The sequence below is a fragment of the Bos javanicus genome, chromosome 26, assembly GCF_032452875.1.
Source record: "Bos javanicus breed banteng chromosome 26, ARS-OSU_banteng_1.0, whole genome shotgun sequence".
Classification (NCBI taxonomy): Eukaryota; Metazoa; Chordata; class Mammalia; order Artiodactyla; family Bovidae; genus Bos; species Bos javanicus.
Genome location: NC_083893.1, coordinates 1224113 through 1229829, shown reverse-complemented (window position 1 = coordinate 1229829; position 5717 = coordinate 1224113). Strand labels below are relative to the sequence as shown.

The 5717-nt window shown below is 42.6% G+C and overlaps 1 pseudogene; it reads left to right on the top strand.

The window, feature by feature from the left end:
- The first annotated feature begins 778 nt into the window (after nucleotides 1-778).
- Nucleotides 779-4306, top strand: LOC133239649 (nuclear receptor coactivator 4-like; annotated as a pseudogene).
- Nucleotides 4307-5717: the final 1411 nt, after the last annotated feature.

Below are 5717 nucleotides of genomic sequence, written 5' to 3'. Positions count from 1 at the left end.
TTGGATCTCCTTGCAGTCCAAGGGACTCTCAAGGGTCTTCTCCAACACCACAGTTCAAAAGCATCAATTCTTCAGTGCTCAGCCTTCTTCACAGTCCATCTCTCACATCCATACATGACCACAGGAAAAACCATAGCCTTGACTAGATGGACCTTTGTTGGCAAAGTAATGTCTCTGCTTTTCAATATGCTATCTAGGTTGGTCATAACTTTCCTTCCAAGGAGTAAGTGTCTTTTAATTTCATGGCTGCAGTCACCATCTGTAGTGATTTTGGAGCCCAGAAAAATAAAGTCTGACACTGTTTCCACTGTTTCCCCACCTATTTCCCATGAAATGATGGGACTGGATGCCATGATCTTCGTTTTCTGAATGTTGAGCTTTAAGCCAACTTTCTCACTCTCCACTTTCACTTTCATCAAGAGGTTTTTAGTTCCTCTTCACTTTCTGCCATAAGGGTGTTGTCATCTGCATATCTGAGGTTATTGATATTTCTCCCTGCAATCTTGATTCCAGCTTCTGCTTCTTCCAGCCCAGCATTTCTTATGATGTACTCTGCATATAAGTTAAATAAACAGGGTGACAATATACAGCCTTGACATACTCCTTTTCCTACTTGGAACCAGTCTATTGTTCCATGTCCAGTTCTAACTGTTGCTTCCTGACCTGCATACAAATTTCTCGAGGCAGCATAGAAAACCCTAGGGCACTGCCAGACGCACTAGTGGGGTGGGGTGCTTTCTGCAAGCCCAGGGACTTTTCTCACCCGAGCATTGATAAAGCAGCACCTTGCTTGCTGGGCAGCTCACGCACAGGGGCCTAGCTTCAAAGGAGGAACAAGGTGCAGAATGAGTACCTCACAGAACCAGAGTGGCTGTTCCACTAATAGAGATTCCCTTTCGAGGTCTTGTGATGCACAGAGGGACTTGGAGCTTGCAATTGGTGGAGTTCTCCCAGCTGAGAAGCAAATTAAAGATAATTTGTGAGAGGTCAAAGCCCAGATTCACTGCTGCATAAGTCACCACCTGGAATGCCTTTGAAGCTGTGAGGTGTGATAGTATGAGCAAGTAAATCTCATCTATCAGCTTAAAGAGAAGACACTCCAGCAGCAGGCCCAACAGCTCTACTGGTTACTGGGCCAGTTCAGTTGTCTTATTCATCAACTGGAGTGTAGCCAATCAAGTCTCAACGTGCCTGGACAGGCTGGGCAGTCTGACCCTCAAACCTGAAGATGCAACTGCCCGACTCTGAAGCTGACATAAATGCCCTGCGCCAGGCAATCGCCACATTTGGGTCTCTTAAGACCATTCAATAAAGTTTTCTGTGTGTATGGTTTCAGTGTGTCTGCCCTCTAATGTCCTCTTGTAACACCTACCCTCTTACTTAGGTTTCTCTTACCTTGGGCGTGGGGTATCTCTTCACGGCTGCTCCAGCAAAGCACAGCCTATGCTCCTTACCTTGGATGAGGGGTATTTCCTCACCGCCGCCTTTCTTAACCTTCAATGTGGGATAGCTCCCCTAGGCCCTCCTGCGCCCGTGCAGCCATGGCTCCTTGGATGTGGAGCCTCCTGGCCACTGCCCCTGGCCTCGGGCGTGGGGTTGCTCCATTCTGAAAGAGATGGGAATACCAGACCACCTGACCTGCCTCTTGAGAAATTTGTATGCAGGTCAGGAAGCAACAGTTAGAACTGGACACAGAACAACAGACTGGTTCCAAATAGGAAAAGGAGTACATCAAGGCTGTATATTGTCACCCTGCTTATTTAACTTATATGCAGAGTACATCATGAGAAACGCTGGGCTGGAAGAAGCACAAGCTGGAATCAAGATTGCCAGAAGAAATATCAATAACCTCAGATATGCAGATGACACCACCCTTATGGCAGAAAATGAAGAGGAACTAAAAACCTCTTGATGAAAGTGAAAGTGGAGAGTGAAAAAGTTGGCTTAAAGCTCAACATTCAGAAAATGAAGATCATGGCATCCGGTCCCATCACTTCATGGGAAATAGATGGGGAAACAGTGGAAACAATGTCAGCCTTTATTTTTCTGGGCTCCAAAATCACTGCAGATGGTGACTGCAGCCATGAAATTAAAAGACACTTACTCCTTGGAAGGAAAGTTATGACCAACCTAGATAGCATATTGAAAAGCAGAGACATTACTTTGCCAACAAAGGTCCATCTAGTCAAGGTTATGGTTTTTCCTGTGGTCATGTACGGATGTGAGAGATGGACTGTGAAGAAGGCTGAGCACTGAAGAATTGATGCTTTTGAACTGTGGTGTTGGAGAAGACTCTTGAGAGTCCCTTGGACTGCAAGGAGATCCAACCAGTCCATTCTGAAGGAGATCAGCCCTGGGATTTCTTTGGAAGGAATGATGCTAAAGCTGAAACTCCAATACTTTGGCCACCTCATGCGAAGAATTGACTCATTGGAAAAGACTCTGATGCTGGGAGGAATTGGGGGCAGGAGGAGAAGGGGATGACAGAGGATGAGATGGCTGGATGGCAACACTGACTCAATGGACATGAGTCTAGGTGAACTCCCAGAGTTGGTGATGGACAGGGAGGCCTGGCGTGCTGCGATTCATGGGGTCACAAAGAGTCGGACATGACTGAGCAACTGAACTGAACTGAACTGAAGACCATTCAAATTCCTGAGCACCTGATGGCTCATGCTAGTTCATCAAATATTGGGTCCTTCTTAGAGAAGAGAGGCTACATCCCATTGCCAGAGCAGAAGTCAGCATCCAGCACCACAGCTGTCCCTCTCAGTGAATGGCTCCTTGGAAGCAAACCTGCCTCGGTCACCATGCTCGTTACCTACCCAGCACCAATCTCCAGGACTGGCTCAACCAAAAGCAGACCTTGGAGAACAGTCAGACATCTTCTATAACCTGCAGTTTCTTGAATAATGTCTGGGGCAACCTTAAAAGGTTTGGAAAACTGGCTCCACAAGAGTCAGCAACAACTAGTTTCTAAAAAAGCAAGTTATCAAAAAGTCTTAATAGCTATACCACTACCAGTTCTTACTCCATTGAAATTGAAAAAGTTAGCAATCTAGAGCCTCTTGATCAAGATGAGATGGATCTTTCTGGTTGGCTGGTAACTCCCCAGGAATCCCATAAGCCTGAGAAGCCTGGGAATGGCAGCTGTGAAACCTCCAGTGAGAAGTTTAAGCTCTTGTTCCAGGTGTTCTGGGAGTCCTACAATGTGAATGACTGGCTTGTCAAGTCTGATTCCCGTACCAACTGTCAGGGTAACCAGCCCAGAGGTGTGGAGACTGAGAACCTGGGCAATCTGAAATGCATGAATGACCACTTGGAGGCCAAGAAACCCTTGTCTACTCCATGACTACTGAGGATTGGCTTGTCCAGAACCATCAAGACCCATATAAGTGGAGGAGGTCTGCAAAGCCAATGAGGCTTGTTTAAGTTTTGCAAAGTACATGTGTGATGAAAATTGTGAGAAGGAAGCTCTGTGTAAATGGCTTCGGAAGAAAGAAGGAAAGGATAAAAATGGTATGCCTGTGGAACCAAAACCTGAACCTGAGAAACATAAAGATTCCCTGAACATGTAGCTCTCTCCATCCAGAAGAGAGGCAGCAGAACAAGCTAAGGCACCAAAGGCAATAGGTTCTTCTAGAATTGCTGATTTCTTCCAAGTTATAAGGAACAGTCCCTTGTCAAAGTGGCTCATGACCCCCTCACACAAAGAAGGATGTCCCAAGGAAGTGCCTCTTACAGAGGATAGGGCTAATAAACAAAAGCTCACACCCCTTGGCCACCTCCTGGTGTCTCTTTAACACAGCTGAATGGGTCTTGCCAGGAAAGGCGACAGGAAATTTTAGCCCATTATCCTCAGGAGAAGACAAGTGGTTACTTTGAAATAAGGCCAAGGAAGTATTGCTTAATTTGCCCCTACAGGAGGAACACAACTTTCCCCTAGACCACTATGGCCTCCCAGTAGTTTGTGATCTCTTTGCCTGTATGCAGCTTAAGGTTGATTTTTAAAAAGTAATTGTATCAAACCCCTCTACAGATGTGAAGAAATCAAGTACTAGCCAAGCAAATTTTCTGCAGATTATCACAAATCCATTAGCTGAGTGACTGTGGCTTGTGAAATCATTGTTTCTGGGTCTGATGTAGTTCCTTTCCTGCCCAATTTCGAACAGAAATTAGTCATCAAATTATGAGTTACTGGTGTAAAAGAAAATGGCTATTTGTTGATGCTGAGGTGATTCAGTTCCTTCTTACAGAAGTATTAATTCACCCCTACTCTAGAAATGCATCTTAGTGGGTAGGTCTTTTTCATAAGCCTCCATGGCTCCTTAGATTGCATTGTTATTAGAAGTACATTAAAACACTGCAGTTTTAAAAAATGAAATAGTTTGATAATCAAAGTGTGTTGATGTATTCTAAAGCTAGTAAAATTACCCAGCCTTTTGGTTGCCAGTCTTTGGATGCTTCCCTTGTCATGGGTTTTCTTCCATTAATGGTGAATTCTTCTGTTTAATTAAGATACTATTGTATTTTACACAATTAACCTTGGCAATATAGTAGTTTTTCCTTACCAAAACATGTTTTGAAAGTCTTGGCAATTTTTGACATTTATCACAAAACATTTTAGCTTAGGTTCCAGATTCTACATCATTTTTCTTCTTTTGAAAGAAACTCAGCTTTTGCAAGATCTGTCTTTACTCCTTTCTCTAAATGTTATTATGAAAGAATACAGCTCTTTCAGAAGGGCTCCATATTGCTTGAAGACTATATTCAGGGTAGTTCTATCCTCTTTCAAAATATTCTGAAGAACTACAGGCAGAAGAGCCCCAGTGCCTACTAATCAAAAAGCAAACTATGTTGGAAATGTAGTACTTGAACTATTCACTATCCTAAATGTTACTGGTGCATCCTGTGTAAATGGAAGCTGAACTTGACACTTGGTGCTTTTAACTAGGCATAAATTAAACATCCACTCATTGCAAGCATAGCATACCTATACCTCTAAAAGGATAATGCAGTGACATTTTAGTGAATAGGAAGTTTTGAACACTTGTGCCTTAGGGTGTTTATTGAAACTTTATGAAAACTATCGATGTTTCCTTAGTATCCAAAGTTATGTCCATGCTTGAAAAAGTTTCTCTGTAGGAGAGAGATGGTATTTATACCATGTTTAAAAATTCTCTGAGATGTCTTGGCTGCTTTCCACTTTTAAACTATTAAGCCACTCAACTTGCCTATGTTATTGGAAATATCTTTAAAGTTTGTGATGTGGTAATCTAGAAAGCCCTTTTGAGGAAACTTCACAGTCTCAGTGTCATTGACATACAGCTTCACTAGAGTTCTTAACCACAGCTGAAAGGAGCCTATTATTTTTTTAGTTCTTCCAGACACGATTTAGAACTTTAAGGTGGTGGGTAAAAACTTAAGGAGCTTTTTCATTATCTTAGGTTGCAGGAAACTTTGTAATTGAGGTTTAACACATTGTGTATCCCTAAATTAACATTAATCACTATGCTAATGAGTATGTAAACCATTCTTTTGCATTGATGCATTTTGTACCTCCCTCCATTCATTAAAAGCATAAGAGCCCCCCCAAAAGAAAGAAAACCCTAAAGATGCCACCAGAAAATTACTGAATATAGTAAAGTTGCAGAATATAAAATTAATACACAGAAATCCCTTGCATTCCTATATACTAACAATGAAAAATCAGAAAA